Genomic DNA, 18,251 nt, shown 5'->3' on the forward strand with positions numbered 1-18,251 from the left:
TAGGATTTTAGCTGATAAGGCTATCTGCAATGTGATGACTTAATAGATCTTTATTTGCTGCGTATGCAATGTCGTGTTCCATGCACGCTTCGTCAAGCAGATTGACTCTCTTATCGCCTCGCGCCAAGCGTTTCTGAAGCTTTGTCCCAGCTCCACAGTAGTTATACCCAGCGATGTGCGATTCCACAGGTAGTTGGTCCAGAACACTACCGCCTCCTCTAATGTGTCTTCGAGCGCGCATGTTCCGCTACTGTGTTGGATTGATGCCAGCGATTTGCTATGTAATGAGCAAGCATTGTCCACAACCAACTGTTTTGTGAAGCAGGAAAACCAAGCCATTTGACTAGTGCCTTATATCCACGTCGCCTTATGACTCTCTCCACGAGAAAAACCATTTGGTTCTGAGCTTTTCTGCATCTCCTCAGTGTAGAAGGAGCCCGAAATTTCTTCACCTTTACTGTCCTTCAGCATATAAGTTCTAGGATTCGTTCGCTGAAACTGTAAATATCTCAGTTGACCAGTTCGGTAGGTATGATATCTCAAATGTGGTCTCGTGTTTTGAGATACGCACCCAATCACCTACATTAAGTTTCTGTTTGCGTGGATCCAGCATTTTAATGCGAAAGTATACGTTATCCATGAGCCCATTATCACGAACATCGATAAGCCGCATTTTTTATTGTGCTATGTTTGGTTCTATTATAGTGAGCAATTATTTCTGGGAGGATATCTATCCATATATACGAGCCTCGAAGGTTAAACTCATCCACATTCGACGTTTTATTGTTCTGTTCAAGCGCTCCACAGTGCTCGCCTTCAGGTGAGTGAATGTCGAGTAGTGATGTATTCCACACCGCTGCATCACTGTCTTGAGATACCTATTTTAGAACTCCCCACAATGATCCGTTTGGAAATTTACCAGGCATCGATTCGTTCCTATCAAAAACATCAGCGACATTTGGACTGGTTTTTGTTTTGACAGGCAATGCCCACACAGATTTCGAGTATGTATCAATAACCATTAAAATGTATTTGAATCCATTATTCTCATGGGAATATTGCCACATATCTACAAGATCAGCTTGCCACAAGTCATCCAGCCCTTTAATCATAAAATGCCTGCGAGGGTATGTTTTGTATACTGGCTTGTGCAGTTCTCGAACTTCTGTCTCCATATTATTCGATGATACCTCTCTCTCTCTCTCTCTCTCTCGAAGCTCGGAGATTATAGAGACAATCTCATTCGAATGCAGCAGCTGATGCGATGAGCAACTGTAGTCGATCTATTAGTTCATTGGGCTCATCATAATATATACAGGAAGGTCCATTGATCGTGACCGGGTCAAATATCTCACCAAATAAGCGTCAAACGAAAAAAACTACAAAGAACGAAACTTGTCTAGCTTGAAGGGGGAAACCAGATGGCGCTGCCATAGGTCAAACGGACATCAACTACGTTTTTAAAAATAGGAACCCCCATTTTTATTACATATTCGTGTAGTACGTAAAGAAATATGAATGTTTTAGTTGGACCACTTTTTTCGCTTTGTGATAGATGGCGCTGTAATAGTCACAAACATATGGCTCACAATTTTAGATGAACAGTTAGTAACAGTTAGGTTTTTTTAAATTAAAATACAGAACGTAGGCACGTTTGAACAAATTATTTCGGTTGTTCCAATGCGATACATGTACCTTTGTGAACTTTACAGGTAATAACGCTGTAACAACATGCGTTCTCAGAAATGATACCACATTAATGCAATAAATGCTCAAAATTATGTCCGTCAACCACAATGCTTTGGCAATACATGTAACGACCTTCCTCTCAACAGTGAGTAGTTCGCCTTCCGTAATGTTCACACATGCATTGACAATGCGCTGACGCATGTTGCCAGGCGTTGTCGGTGGATCACGATAGTGAATATCCTTCAACTTTCCCCACAGAAATCCGAGGACGTCAGATCCGGTGAACGTGCGGGCCATGGTATGGTGCTTCGACGACCAATTCACCTGTCATGAAATATGCTATTCAATACCGCTTCAACCGCACGCGAGCTATGTGCCGGACATCAATCATGTTGGAAGTACATCGCCATTCTGTCATGCAGTGAAACATCTTGTAGTAACATCGGTAGAACATTACGTAGGAAATCAGCATACATTGCACCATTTAGATTGGCCCCTATTTTATCGATGGCAATGATCCTTCCTCCCATAATGCCGCACCATACATTAACCCGCCACGGTCGCTGATGTTCCACTTTTCGCAGCAATCGTGGATTTTCCGTTGCCCGATAGTGCATATTATGCCGGTTTACTTTACCTCTGTTGGTGAATGACGCTTCGTCGCTAAATAAAACGCGTGCAAAGAATCGATCATCGTCCCGTAATTTCTCTTGTGCCCAGTGGCAGAACTGTACTCGACGTTCGAAGTCGTCGCCATGCAATTCCTGGTGCATAGAAATATGGTACGGGTGCAAGCGATGTTGATGTAGCATTCTCAACACCGACGTTTTGGAGATTCCCAATTTTCGCGCTATTTGTCTGCTACTGATTTGCGGATTAGCCTCGATAGCAGCTAAAACACCTACTTGGGCGTCATCATTTGTTGCAGGTAGTGGTTGACGTTTCACATGTGGCTGAACACTTCCTGTTTCCTTAAATAAAGTAACTATCCGGCGAACGGTCCGGACACACGGATGTCGTCGTCCGGGATACCGAGGAGCATACGTAGCACACACCCGTTGGGCATTTTTATCACAATAGCCATACATCAACACGGTATCGACCGTTTCCGCAATTGGTAAACGGTCCATTTTAACATGGGTAATGAATCACGAAGCACGTACCGTCCGCACTGGAGGAATGTTACGTGATATCACGTACTTATACGTTTGTGACTATTACAGCGCCATCTATCACAAAGCGAAGAAAGTGGTCCAACTAAAACATTCATATTTCTTCACGTACTACACAAATATGTAATAAAAATGGGGGTTCCTATTTAAAAATACGCAGTTGATATCCGTTTGACCTATGGCAGCGCCATCTAGCGGGCCAACCATAGCCCCATCTGATTTCCCCTTCAAGCTAGACGAGTTTCGTTCTTTGTGTTTTTTTTCGTTTGATGCTTATTTCGTGAGATATTTGGCCCAGTCACTATCAATGGACCACCCTGTATACTGTGGGATTCGAGTGTTCGCTGCTTTAAGACCAATGTCAATACCACTGCTGCCACCGTTGTTGATGTTTTCGTCTTGAAGTATTGGTTTTATATTTCTGGTTGCTCAGCCTTTTCGTGATCTTGTGTACACGAGTCATGTGCAGTATTTCACGGTATGTGTCATCATTAACTGAATAATTTATGTGCTTTTTGGTAGGTCTTAGGAAAATAAGATTCATTTAGCCGGGCGTTTTGTCAAACTATCACCGATCTGTATTCTATCTTCAGTTAGAGTTATGGGTTGCGCACCTAACATGGACGGCCTTCCCCTGCTAACGCCGAATGTTTTATCTATCTGACATGGAGCGTGACTAATAATGAATTCATCAATGGCAGCACCCTCATTGTGTGTTTTTGTTTTTGCTGAGAGCTGTAGAAGAGATTCAGTAACGGGCTTAAAGATCTCTCTTAGTGTTTGCTGCCAATCCATATGCCGTAACCTCAGCAGCCATAATTTCTCATGAACTGCATTACGCGCTTGAATCACTTTCTGCTTCGTCAACGTCTTAGTGTATACTAATCAGACATCTCCGCGGCGTGAGGCTTTATATATCTAGTCATTTTCTTCCTCCTCTTACTATGATCGTGATCACCCTTCTCAACAATAAGGAAGTCTAGATCTATTTTACCCTGAATAGCATCAACCTTTTTAGTTAAGTTGGTTACCGACTTGATTAACTAGCTCATTTAACGCATTCAACATTCTAAGAAGACTGGTAATACGTCTCTAATTCCCTACGCATACCTGCAACTTTATGCGCCACAGCCTGAATTTTCGCATCCAAGTACAAGCGAATGTTCTGTCTGTGTACACCCAATCCTCTCGGATTGAGGCGAACTTGTCCATGGTGAGGCGTAGACTGATGTACTAGCCTCTCTTACCGTGCTCCATATGCAAAAACTCTTGAAAGTTTCGCCTGTACCTATCATTCAGTTTTCTTGTTTTATCAATAACGAGAAATCCATACTGTAAATGGTTCCAGCGATCTGCACATATCTTTACAAAGTCATTGAAGGACATGTCCGTTCAGACATGTGCTTGGTAAATGTGCTTTAAATTCAGATTGTCTCGTTTGAAGGCTATAATGAGGTTTGCGGTATGCCTAACAAGCTGTTTGGGGATTCCGGAATATGTTTGACTTAGATAAAATACGTCAGCACCCATATGACGACCGAAACAGAAATATTTTCGAATTTGGTGTTGGTTTCGACGCAAACATTGTCAAATATGAAGACTGTGTTGGGTTTTGCTTTTTCAAGTGAGGGGTATCACCGCTTTCACTGAATCTCGCGTATGTAACACCATCTACGCCACGCAATATCTCTTGCAATAGTTGATACTTGGGTTGAAAGAGTGTTTTTGAGAATACACAGACATGTTCAAATCGGACGCCACCTACATACATTAGCAGAGTCAGGAGGACATTAGTCTTCCCGCAAGTGAATGGACCTACAGTAATTGCTCTATATTATCGAGAAGGAGAATTCCGTTCACCTTCTTCTTCTTCTTCTTCTTCTTCTTCTTCTTCTTCAACTGTTCACTTGCATCTTCACATGACCAGTCACCGACAACTATGTCCTTGTGGCGAGGGTGTTTCACCCAATCCGCCATGATACTAAATGAGTCATGTATGGTCATGTAGTTGACATATATATAATACATCTGGAAGGCTAATAATAATAGCATTTGTGTGTAGCCAGTATAGTTCCATCACTTAACTGACTGAGCTATACTGACGAAACGAAGAAAAGTAGTATATGTTTTACACTTGAAGAGTAACATGATCATAATCTTAGTAACTGGTATAGCATTGAAAAAAAATATTGTAATAATTTGATTATAATGGGAATGTGGTATGAAATTAAACTCAACTTGTGTTTGTGTTTTGAGATAAATTGTTAGGACGTAGTATCTCAGGGCTATCATTACAACTGGTATTTATCTTCTTAGCACCTGTACAATATCTACCAAATAATTCTTTTTGGTTGGCAATAAATTCAGCACATATCTCACGCAATCCAATAGGTGACTCACAGTACTCTGGTTTCTGACACACACATTTCAAATGCATGTCTTTAGCTTTCTCGGTAATATACATATTGACGATCTTGAGCAGCATCTTCGTTCGCATATTATTCACACGCAGGGAGTTTACAACATCACTGTATGCCGCCTCTATTTTAGCCAACCAACGGTTCAGTCTCTCCAGCGCAAACCGTATGGCAGAGTCTAGATTGAATAACTTCATAACTGAAATGTTTTAGACAGAGGCAGTTTACACCTGATTTCATGCATAAGGCGCAGTCATCATATAAGGTAGTAATATAAAGTGTAGCATCAGTAAGACGAATGTCTGGGGGAGAATGAGATGGATTATATTCGGCGGTCATTTGCTGGTTGATGTAGCGCCCTGCACCACACATCTCATCCCAGTCGAACTCGGAAATTCGCACTTTAACACATTTGGAAAATTTTCAATTTCCATTATAGCTTGGATCCCCCAGACCTTGTGCACTTCTATAGCAATGTTCACACGTTTGGAGGCACTGGGGGTTAAATTGAGTGCAGCCATGCCTTCTTGGCACCACATACAAAGTTTTCTTTTTATGTACAGTATCTAAACTCTGCGAGTGCACTATAACAGGAATGTTCGACTGAGAAGGGGCATATGTCGGCATCCATCTAGTTGCTGTTTAACACCGCCAGCGGCATCATTCATTCAAAGCGTCATGTGCAGGTCGTGTGTCCTCATCACTCAAGTTGCACAAGCTGCCGAGTGTGCGCAGGACAAGGAGTTGCTGCTATCCATCCAACAAGTCGACTATGTGGGCTACAGGATCCCATGTGGCCGCTACTGGTTCAGACGAGACAGATGCTGTTGCTGTAGGTCTCGGCGAGATGGCTGACGAGGCTGATGCAGGTCCAGCTGAACAAAGACGAGGAAGCATTAGATATGAACCAATACACGAAAACATCGAAGAATAAGACTAACGAGTGAGATAGAATAATGTGAAATATGATACTTAGTTTTTCGTTTGATCCTGTTCTGCATGACTGCGCTGGAGTTCGACTGCAGCTGCTGCTGCTGCTGCTGCCGCTGGCGCTTCATGGTTCTCCTCCTCCTCCTCCTACTCCTGCTGACTGACAGAGTGAGGCCCCAGAGCTGCTGAGCTTAACCTGTATCTCCTACAATGTCGTCTCCGGATACTTAAATCCTATTGGCAGAATCGAACATGTGACTCGATTAAGGGCTCGTATTGGTTCCTGCCATTTTCCCCACCCCAGAACGTCATCAGCTGATGTAATGACAGAGCCCTCTGCTGGTGGCTATAGGAACTAGACCAACACCACATGGTGGGTACAGCCATCTTGAATGACAGTACTTGCATCATCACCTGACATCAGGAGAGCGCCCTCTGGTGTCACCAATATGAACTAAGCTAGTTGGAGTACAGACCCAGTGGAGAACACACCTGCTGAAATTGGTTAAATAATAAAGACAAGTACTTTTTCCCCGTCATTTTCTTTGCTTAGTAGAGATAACGGGGGGTGTGATGCATCATCATGTTGGGATTTGAACTTCCCGCCATTTTTCTGGGCGAGGGGAGCGTTGCATTTTCCCGCCAAAATTCAAACTTCCCGCCAAATTCCGCCATCTGGATAACGGTACTTTCAGTATTGGAGCTAAGCTGATGGTACCCCATTTTCCTCAGAATGGCATTATTTTTGTTTTGTTACTAGAAATTCTAAGCTGTGCTTCTTGCTAATTTCGTTCAGCTGGTAAATTGATCTTTGTTAGGTGGTACACTGATCTTTGGAGGTCAGTCTGAAGTACATTCAGATATTTCTCATTTGTTATGTTGATTCCTTTGTTTACTTTGCATTTCCATTTGCGAATGATGTCATTGTAGTATTAAAAAGGGTAGGTGATAGTCCACATCCTTATCTAACGCCTTGGTTAATAATTATTTCTTCTAATCGATTCCTACCTGTTTATTGCAATGCATGTGCTACTGTAAAAACTTTTCACTACCTCTCTTAGGTGGTATGTATATCAGTGTTCCGACATAATCTTCCATAGGCTATCACGGCTCACACAGTCAAAGGCCTTCTGAAGATCGATAAGGCCATATAGGTTTCTACATTAAATTCTATGTTTTCCTATGATGTCTTTAATTACAGTCACAATGGCTGTGCGTAAACGACCTAAAACTATTATGTTCTTCAGAAATAATGTTTTCTGTAATATTCTGCAGGCTGTTATTGATGATGTATCTGTATAGTTTGTAGCCAGTGTTTCAAAGACTTATGCGACGATAGCGTCTACAATCATTATGTTTCCCTTTTCTGAGAAGAGATTACTTCTGCTCTATACCAATTGCCTGGTGATCTTGCATTTCGTCCAACATTCATTTATTAATTGTAAAGTCTTATTTAGTGGTAACCCTCCATATTTAATTAGCTCTGCATGTATTCTATCTATTCCAGTAGCTTTTCTATATTTCATGCCTTTCAAAGCGTGTTGTACAGGGTGTCCCAAAAAGAATTTCCAGATTTTAAATATATTTATTTACTAGGAAAAAAAGTCTTAACATCAACAAATTGCATACTACTCAAAGGAGACAGAAGTTTATAAAAATCCATCTGAAATGTTGAATGTGTCCTCCATTTGCTGCACAGACATCAAGCTGATAGCCGAATTCATCCCAAACTCAGCCTAAGGTGTCTTCTGTCACTGAAGGTACAGGAGCTGGTATTCTTGTTTTTAGTTCATCAGTGTCACGAGATAAGGGAGGAACGTAAACACATTGTTTAACATATCCCCACAGGAAGAAATCACATGGTGTTAAGTCAGGGGATCTAGGAGGCCAAGAGCGTAAAGCCTGGTCTTGCGGTCCTGTACGCCCTATCTAACATTGAGGCACGTTGGCATTGAGGAAACCGTGCATGTTGTTGTGCTCCATCTTGCTGATAGATGAAATTGTCAGAGTGATGATGTGGGAATAACCAGTGCAAGATATGATTGTCCTGTTATGGTCGCTCCCTCAAAAAAGTAGGGTCCATAAACCTTGCTTTGCGAAACAGCACAAAAAACATTCACTTTTGGGGAATCACGTTCATGTTCAATTGTTTCATGAGGATTTTCGAGCCTCCATATACGCACATATGACGGCGAACCTCACCACTAATATGGAAAGTTGCCTCATCGCTGAATATCACCCGTGACATAAAAGTGTCATCTTCCATGTCCTCTAGAATAGCATTACTGAAGTCCACTCTCTTTACTTTGTCAGTATCTCGAAGAGCTTGTACCAGTTGCAATCGGTATGGTTTGAGGGCTAAACGACGCCGTTGCACGTGCTACACCATCATACGTGGTAATGTAATCGCTCGGCTAGCACGACACGTAGACTTGAGGAGGCTCCGCTCAAATGCTCGTCGGATTTGTTCCACTGTTCAGGAATGTGTGGCCGGTCAGGACTTTTGCCTTTACAAAGGCACTCTGTTTCTTCAAACTGTTTATACCACCGTCGAATGTTCTTTGGTGATGGTGGTTTAGTACGAAATCGAATATGAAGCGCCAGCTGAATTGCGATCACCGACTGAGTACGAGTAAATTTAATAACACAATACGCCTCCTGTTTCACAGACGCCATATTGCGCTAGACTGGCTGCACGCTCCAAGTCAGCGCTCGTAGCGACACCTAGTGGATTTTTCTGGAACTCCAGGTAACTGAAACAGCGCTAGATGTAATAATATTGTGACAAATGTCACTAGATCATGCCGATTACAAGTTAAAATCGGGTCATTCTTCTTGGGACACCCTGTAGTTCGCCCGTAGCAATTGGACCTACTGATTCATTGTACATACTTTCTCGAGTGTCATTTTCAGCCTTCAGTGTACACCACAAATCTGTATAATGATTTATCCATTGCTCGTTGAGTATAATGTCCAGTGAGGCAACGTCTTTTTCTTGTACACCGTGTTCTACGACGCTTATGAATGGGTCCCATGACTGTTGGTGTGCTTTGCACAGTATTTGTTGGGCAGCATTCCGCTTTATTTCGTACGTCTCCGAACTTTCAGACGTTTTCATCTGTATAAAGAATAGCATTTAGCTTGTCTGAAGTTTAATCTTTTGTTACAAATTGAGTCGTTTTTCCCCTATCTGTTTTCTTCCTTTTACCAAGTCTTCTAGGGCTGCTTCAATGGTGCCGGTTTTGATATATTCCATTCTACACTCCTGGAAATGGAAAAAAGAACACATTGACACCGGTGTGTCAGACCCACCATACTTGCTCCGGACACTGCGAGAGGGCTGTACAAGCAATGATCACACGCACGGCACAGCGGACACACCAGGAACCGCGGTGTTGGCCGTCGAATGGCGCTAGCTGCGCAGCATTTGTGCACCGCCGCCGTCAGTGTCAGCCAGTTTGCCGTGGCATACGGAGCTCCATCGCAGTGTTTAACACTGGTAGCATGCCGCGACAGCGTGGACGTGAACCGTATGTGCAGTTGACGGACTTTGAGCGAGGGCGTATAGTGGGCATGCGGGAGGCCGGGTGGACGTACCGCCGAATTGCTCAACACGTGGGGCGTGAGGTCTCCACAGTACATCGATGTTGTCGCCAGTGGTCGGCGGAAGGTGCACGTGCCTGTCGACCTGGGACCGGACCGCAGCGACGCACGGATGCACGCCAAGACCGTAGGATCCTACGCAGTGCCGTAGGGGACTGCACCGCCACTTCCCAGCAAATTAGGGACACTGTTGCTCCTGGGGTATCGGCGAGGACCATTCGCAACCGTCTCCATGAAGCTGGGCTACGGTCCCGCACACCGTTAGGCCGTCTTCCGCTCACGCCCCAACATCGTGCAGCCCGCCTCCAGTGGTGTCGCGACAGGCGTGAATGGAGGGACGAATGGAGACGTGTCGTCTTCAGCGATGAGAGTCGCTTCTGCCTTGGTGCCAATGATGGTCGTATGCGTGTTTGGCGCCGTGCAGGTGAGCGCCACAATCAGGACTGCATACGACCGAGGCACACAGGGCCAACACCCGGCATCATGGTGTGGGGAGCGATCTCCTACACTGGCCGTACACCACTGGTGATCGTCGAGGGGACACTGAATAGTGCACGGTACATCCAAACCGTCATCGAACCCATCGTTCTACCATTCCTAGACCGGCAAGGGAACTTGCTGTTCCAACAGGACAATGCACGTCCGCATGTATCCCGTGCCACCCAACGTGCTCTAGAAGGTGTAAGTCAACTACCCTGGCCAGCAAGATCTCCGGATCTGTCCCCCATTGAGCATGTTTGGGACTGGATGAAGCGTCGTCTCACGCGGTCTGCACGTGCAGCACGAACGCTGGTCCAACTGAGGCGCCAGGTGCAAATGGCATGGCAAGCCGTTCCACAGGACTACATCCAGCATCTCTACGATCGTCTCCATGGGAGAATAGCAGCCTGCATTGCTGCGAAAGGTGGATATTCACTGGACTAGTGCCGACATTGTGCATGCTCTGTTGCCTGTGTCTATGTGCCTGTGGATCTGTCAGTGTGATCATGTGATGTATCTGACCCCAGGAATGTGTCAATAAAGTTTCCCCTTCCTGGGACAATGAATTCACGGTGTTCTTATTTCAATTTCCAGGAGTGTATATAGATGTCTTTATTGACTGGTAATAAAGCAAGCTTTCCTTGGTACTGACGAAGTTTCCTAATACTATATTCAAACAGAATATGTATTTTGAACAACTCTTGGTGTGGTTTCTTTTGGAGTTTCTTTGTCTCCTTCCATTTTGGTAGTAGCCTTATCTTAGTGCGTAGAAGGAAGTGGTCACTACCTGTGTCTCTTCCTCTATAAACATGTGTATCTTACATAGGATTCTTCATTTTATTGTTTCAGAGGAGTCCTGGAATCCAGTTTCCATGTGTACTGTTACTACTACCGTGTCAATTATTTCTAAAACTAGCCTTCTCAATTCCTGGACATTTCTGTTTAGTTACAATTAATTTTAGCTTCTACTGAATTTGTATGGCATTTCAGAATAATTTCCTCACATTAAGTCTTTCACTAGTCTTAATGCAGTTTTCAATTTCAAGCTTACGGCGTCTTCTGTCCACAGTTTTACTTTGCAAAATTTAAAAGAAGATATTTGTAATGCAGGGAAATCTAATTGTATGGCTGCAGTAGAGAAAGAAGTCTGGTCATCCAGAATCTTTAGCCCAATTGCTCGATGTAAGAAATTATCCCATCCATCATTGTCTATCACATCATTGAATGCTGATCAGGTCCATATTGAATAATGGTTTGTATAGCGCGTGAATGAAAATACCTTGTTTCACACGAAACCTGTTAGTTTAAATCCCCATTCCTCAGTAGTTCACTTTTTATTGGAACAGCTAAAAATGCGTGAAATCCTGGTTTGCCATAAAATGTTTAATCGATTAATTTTTACAAGCACAGAGGAGGGTTCAACTGATGTGCATAACAGTGGATAGAGAGCACATGAGGATACGCTTGTTTCACGATAGAATGGACAATTTTTCCGTGCCACTGCACTGCAGCCACTGTATGTTTGCGATACTTTTGTTTTTATCAGTATTGTAACTGCTTTCCAACACTTGCAACGAAACAGTGGCTATGCCTTGTGCACTCCCGTTTTTGTATACGTCAAAATCCTACCAGCATTTCGTGTCTGATTCGTTGCCTGCAAAACAGAAATTTACATTCATTTGACTTCTAGTTGAGACATCCATTGTTTCGTCGACTTGTACGCTGCCACTTAACCACCGTTTTGATTGTACCATTGTGTTTGGAATCATCTTACAAATTTTCCGTAAGATGTTTTAGTGAAATGAGATGTCCTGTGGCCAGGGCGTCCCGTCAGACCGGTCACCCGGTGCAAGTTGACGCCACTTCGGGGACTGGCGTGTGTATGATGCAATGAAGAAAACACCCAGTCCCTGAGTGGAGAAAATCACCGACCCAGCCGAGAATCGAACCCGAACCCCTTTGCGCGGCACGCCGTCGCGCTGACCACTCAGCTATCGAGGCGGACAGATTGTTTAATAGACAAACTTTGCGTCAGCTTTCGTTCTTTCTTCAGGAGTTTATCTTCCAAAGAAAGACGAGAGAAAAATGCAGGTTTTCAATTCTGTGGGTCTTGTGCTGAAATAAACGCGTGCATGGGAGTTCTAGTCGGCAATACCATACCTTGCGACATATTGATTTAAATATTAGACATCTTACCATTTTCCTTTCGACTAAGTGTCAAGACACTATCGTTGACACCTGACGTTACTAGACACACCGAAACATGCAACACTAGTCAGTCACTACCACTACTTACATTTTAACTACTTAATTCATGTTAGAGGTTTCACCACAAGCATGTCTATGTTAATTTCAGATTTAATCTGTACTGCTCGAAATCACTGGATTCGTTAAAATTCAGGAAAGAACTTAATTTATTCATCTATAGTGATACTCCTCAGATGACGTGTCCCACATCTGCAGATTTCTCCACAAGCACCGACTAAAGACAAACTTTTGACAGACGGTTGGCACAACCACCCAACATCCTGACAAGGAAAGTTGGTCGGTCAAAACGCCTACACGCGTTCAATACGTCGCTTGGTCGGTGCGTGTGCAAACTGATTCACTCAACTTACCTTTGTCAACTCATCTTTCAACCAAATCTATATCTCTAGCTATGCTACAGATCGACCTGATGCCATAACCATGATTTCAAGGGGGGGGGGGGGGGGAGAGGGGGATCGTAATATCAGAGTCTGCATTTTATAGATGGTAACAATTTCGAAGGCAACACTTTTCACCGAAACCACCAATCCCACCTATAGTGTAGACGCCAAAATAGGCAGTTTGTCGCGAGCGTAAATGTGAATTTAATCCTTCCAACAAATAGAGGTAGGGGAGGCACCAGATAGACCATGGCGCGCATCCACTTCGTGGCGTTGGCTGCCTACAGCCGTGTTCTGCGCTTCTACGATAGCATAATGAGTAGCTGTCACAGGGAAGTCCGATCCCCTGTGCTGAAAGTTAAGCCCCCATAAACGACCAAACTTCGACGAATCCTCAAACAATGGCAAATTTGAAAACGAAACCCATACAGGAACGAAGTTTTTCAGTTTAGCCTCTCTTTGAAGCATATACTGCTGGTATTTTGACACTGAATGGCCACTAATGCTTATAAAGCAGTTCTGGCTTTCACTTCGACGCTGTTTAGTGATGGAAAAACGTGCAGTTACCGAGTTTAGGGGGACAAAATTATCGAAAATATTTTTTCTCACTCTTTGATCAGTTAGACTGTTGATCTGTAAGATATTTTCATCCCCGATAAAAACTTTATTATATCGAGAGAAAAATATGTTATTTGCAAAAATCATTCAAGCTAAATCGTAGCACTCTGATAAAATCGCCTCATTCAGTGTACACTAAAATATACTTAAGTGTTAGTTCGGTGTTTCTTCTGAGCGTTTGTCCTAACTCGTAATGACTAGAATTTTCCCTGATTTGACCGAATTTCGTATGGTAAATTTGTTCGACGTCTGCCGTGATAGTGATTCCGCTGTTGAATGGGCTTTCGGTAATGGTTTGCTGAAACGTGAGAGATTCTGTGAAGATGGACAATGCCTTGGCGGTGCGAATAAAATGTTCTTAGAACGCAACAATCTGCCGACCGTCGTATTTGGCGCTGCTGTATAAGACGCATTTGCAGGAAGATTTCTATTCGCAAAGGTTCTTTTTTTACTGGTAGTCATCTGTCTATTGAATGCATCATCAAAATGGCTTACTTCTGGAGCTTCGAACTCGATAAACAGGAATTTTTGATGCGTGAACTTCAAATCTCGGCTAATACGGCTGTGGTTTGGAAACACTTCTGCAGAGACATTTGCCACGAGTATTTCGTGCAAGAGCCGATTGTTTTAGGCGGTCAAGGGCGTACAGTTGAGATCGACGAAAGCTGTTTTGTCCGTCGAACATACAATCGAGGTCACAAGGTTAAGGAGCAGTGGGTATTCGGCGGATACGACACTAAGGCCAGAGAAAGCTTCCTCGTTCCTGTAATTCGAAGAGATGCTGCAACTTCGCTGCCGATTCTACAACAATATGTGCGGCCTGGGACCACTATTGTTTCCGATTTGTGAGGAGCGTATAACAGTCCAGAATCTAGGTTATCAGCATTTGACTTAATCATTCCATGCATTTCTTTGATCCAATTGCTCACGCAACTACTAATCATGTTGAAAGCGTATGGCAGAAAGCAAAACAGAAAAACAAGCACATGTTTGGTACTCATCGCAATATGCTGTCTATCTGGCCGAGTTTCTATGGCGGCAACAATCAATTTGATTGATCACATTAGGTGAGTTTATCCGAATGCTGCGATTTACCTTGCTGCAATTTAATTTGAATGATCTTTACGCATTGTTATATTTCGATTACATGAGAATGTTTTATTGTTTCAATCACATTGTTATGTTGTATTGTTACATTTTGATTAAATGACAATACTTCAAAATTCTTAGGCGTTCATATTATTGAGAATTTAAATTGGAACACAGTTTGGAACTCAAACTTCGTTCAGTCACATTTGCGCTTAGAATCGTAGCAAATTTTGGGGAGAGAAATCAGTAAGTTGACATTTTCCTTATTTTGATTCAGTAATATCATATGGAATAACGTTCTGGGGTAACTCATCTTTAAGAAAGGTTTTTATTGCCCAAAAACGTGCTGTAAGAATAGTATGTGGCACTCACTCGCAATCATCTTTTAGACATTAAGAAGTTGGACACTGACTACTACTAGAGTCTACTTATTCCCCGTGAAGTTTGTTGTAAATAATCCACTACAGTTCAGAAGGAACAATGAGGTACATAATTACAATACTAGAAAAAAAATGAAGTTCATTAATCAGCATTAAGGTTGTTTCTAGCACAGAAAGGGGCGTTTGTAATGTGAAAAATCTGGTGGGTAGGAATTGCTACATCAATCTGTATATCTTTTCCTTTCGGGGGGGGGGGGGGGCAATATATGTTATATGGTGATGTTCCTAGTACAAATTTGCAATATGAATGTAAAATGACTCGTTACACTTGATTTATCGTGCAAAATGATCCATGAACATTTAAAGTACTAACTCTCCGAAAGGAAATAATTTTCTTAAAACCTGATTACACGAACTTTGTTAATGCTGCTTCGTCCTCACAGTGGAAGAGGCACACGGATGCCAAGATTTATTCCCATAGTTTGTCCTCTTACGACAGTTCCTTAAAATACAACGTTATAATAACATACAGCCCACATTGTCCGTAGAAGAAGCGGAGAATTCTATTACTTATTTCGTTGCGCTTCCACTTTTATGTTGTGGGTGAAACACACATTCCCATTTTAATCTCTTCATGAAAGATTAGACATCACTGCCATTTTGGTAATCGAGAGTGCTACTTTCTTTTTACCTCTGTAGTTTCTATAGTAGTGGAAACTCACGAGACAGTGGGATAAATTCTAATAAAACAATTTGCACTGAACATGTGCGGCGAAACTTCGATAACGGCTCGCATCTTGTTAAGCTTTTTGTCGAAAAGTTCTCGCAAACACGATCTATGCTTGACAAGTTACACAGCACGGTAAAAATATAGTTCACGTTTATTAATTCTAGCGAAATTTGTTTTATAGCGTATGTGGGTGGGGGCATCTTCACGCTACCCTAGTTTACCCACTGCTCCGCCATAAACTGAAACGTTCTAGCCGCCTCACAAAAGCTATTTGTAGAATCTGTGTCCGGCTCAACGGGTTGCGCACCATTATTTCCTTGCAATTACGGGACACCCTTTGCGCTCCTCTTCCAACACCGTTGCCAACTGCGGTTAATGTTTCCAGTAAGCCTGTTGTGGTCTTCAGTCCCGAGACTGGTTTGATGCAGCTCTCCATGCTACTCTATCCTGTGCAAGCTTCTTCATCTCCCAGTACCTACTGCAGCCTACATCCTTCTGAATCTGCTTAATGTATTCATCTCTTGGTCTCCCTCTACGATTTTTACCCTCCACGCTGCCCTCCAATACTAAATTGATGATCCCTCGATGTCTCAGAATATGTCCTACCAACCGATCCCTTCTTCTAGTCAAGTTGTGCCACAAGCTCCTCTTTTCCCCAATTCTATTCAATACCTCCTCATTAGTTATGTGATCTACCCATCTAATCTTCAGCATTCTTCTGTAGCACCACATTTCGAAAGCTTCTATTCTCTTCTTGTCCAACCTATATCGTCCACGTTCCACTTCCATACATGGCTACACTCCATACAAATACTTTCAGAAATGACTTCCTGACACTTAAATCTATACTCGATGTTAACAAATTTTTCTTCTTCAGAAATGCTTTCCTTGCCATTGCCAGTCTACATTTTATATCCTCTCTACTTCGACCATCATCGGTAAGCATATGCAAAGAAAATTCTGCGACATTTGACTTCAGAGCGCTACGAAGCTAAATGTCCCTAAGCAATTATTGCAAAAACCGTCAAAAATCCCGAATTAACACTTATCCAAACAAGTTTCGCTACTAAGAGTATGCTGAAGGAACTAACTCCCCACCTTTTTCCGAAGTGAAAATTCTGTAAGGAATTAAAGTAAACCAAAGTTCGCTAAACACAGCAAGCACTGACAACATGCATTAGCTTCTTCGCTGCCCGCCAATAAACACAGAATACTCTTCAACAGCTGCGCTGTGATGCGTATCAGCAAAGAATGATCCGTACTTACCGACAACAGCGCAGTCAGACAGCAAACAGCAAAGATACAGACCCAGGACACACTGCTCGCGCAATACGGACAACCGCCTTCGTAGTTGTCGTCCTCGTCTCCATTTCGTTGTCACCTACATGCAAGTCGCCGAACTAGTGTCAAATAAGAAGATTCGCAACAGGCGGCCAAACACCCAGAAACGGAACTCCCGTCCAGAATCCGCACATTTTACCATAAACTGTGGTACAACTGCTCACACTCTCTACGCGAACGAAAGCCTCGAGCCGTAAGGCCGAACTGCGTCACGCAACACCGTGAGAATTAATCGGGTACCACCGCTTGCACAGACACCACATGAATCGATCCTAGCGCCTTCCGTACCAGCAATCGACGCGGATCACATCTCGATATCAGACAGATGTCGCAGTCTACCAGTTGGTAGAGGACTCCCAGGGCAGACTTTCCAGTCATGATTGTCGATACCGGATGTATATTTTAATATGAAGAGTCTTGGTTTCTGGCACTGTGCAGCGTATTAAGTTATGGATGAGGTGTTAGCTGTAGTAATTCGCTGGGCTATGGAAAATAGTTTCAGTTAACCTATGAAGGAAATTTAATCAACGCGATATTCGACTTTAGTAAGGAAGATGGCAGACTAGAGTCCACAGCAACGTTTCTTTCCTTATTGGGAGGTAAAACTAAGAGAAATATTCAGATTCATAAAAAAAATATTCTGCGCATGGTTATGAGTTTGCCACGGGAAAGACACTTCACAAATGCGATGCCACGATGTGGTTAGTAACCTTACGCACATCTACGATCGACCATCGCTGTTTGAAGCCTCGTTGACCGTAAAACACTACTGTGTATTCCACGTAAAAAGTTAGTATTCGATCGGACTTCGTAAAAACAGATCTTCAGGTCCGACATGTGGGGAAGAACATACATAAACGGCACAACGCGATAAGTAGTCGTTCGTTTTGCTTTGAAATCACGTGACCACAATGTCGTGACACATCTACCTGAAAAATATAAAATCATTAAAGAAATTCGATATGGTAAAACTAAAACGTCCACTACAATAACTGCAACACCGATATTTATGAATGATACTCTTGTTATTCCATAAAAATATGTAACATAGGGATTTGGGCAATCGAGGCTTACTACAGCGGATGCCAAAACAGAAGTGAATCATAAGAAGAGAAAGCCTCCGTTTCTTTCAAAAAATTAAGGTAGTTTTTCGT

The sequence above is a fragment of the Schistocerca nitens genome, chromosome 4, assembly GCF_023898315.1.
Source record: "Schistocerca nitens isolate TAMUIC-IGC-003100 chromosome 4, iqSchNite1.1, whole genome shotgun sequence".
NCBI lineage: Eukaryota > Metazoa > Arthropoda > Insecta > Orthoptera > Acrididae > Schistocerca > Schistocerca nitens.